Raw genomic sequence first — 600 nt, 5'->3', positions numbered from 1 at the left:
TTTTCTGGCCATCAGCTGTACATTATTTATTGATATTTATTTATTGTCACTAATAGTATCACAGTTGTTTAATCCTAGAGTGTGACTATCATGTATTAACATGAGCATACCAATAACCACAATGATGGAGACAAACTCTCCATGTGGGACTTAAACCATTTAATACATTGATTATAAAAGTGGACAGGAATCCAATCAATGCAGTAATCACATCCCTGGATTCAGATATAAGGTATTGGTGAGACCGCACCTGGAATACTGCATACAGTTTTGGTGTCCATACTTAAGAAAAGACATACTTGCTCTCGAGGCAGTACAAAGAAGGTTCACTCGGTTAATCCCGGGGATGAGGGGGTGCACAAATGAGGAGAGGTTGAGTAGATTGGGACTCTACTCATTGGAGTTCAGAAGAATGAGAGGCGATCTTATTGAAACATATAAGATTGTGAAGGGGCTTGATCGGGTGGATGCGGTAAGGGTGTTCCCAAGGATGGGTGAAACTAGAACGAGGGGGCATAATCTTAGAATAAGGGGCTGCTCTTTCAAAACTGAGATGAGGAGAAACTTCTTCACTCAGAGGGTAGTAGGTCTGTGGAATTT

This window comes from Heptranchias perlo, chromosome 15, assembly GCF_035084215.1.
Source record: "Heptranchias perlo isolate sHepPer1 chromosome 15, sHepPer1.hap1, whole genome shotgun sequence".
NCBI classification, from domain to species: Eukaryota; Metazoa; Chordata; class Chondrichthyes; order Hexanchiformes; family Hexanchidae; genus Heptranchias; species Heptranchias perlo.
This window is presented reverse-complemented; position numbering follows the sequence as displayed.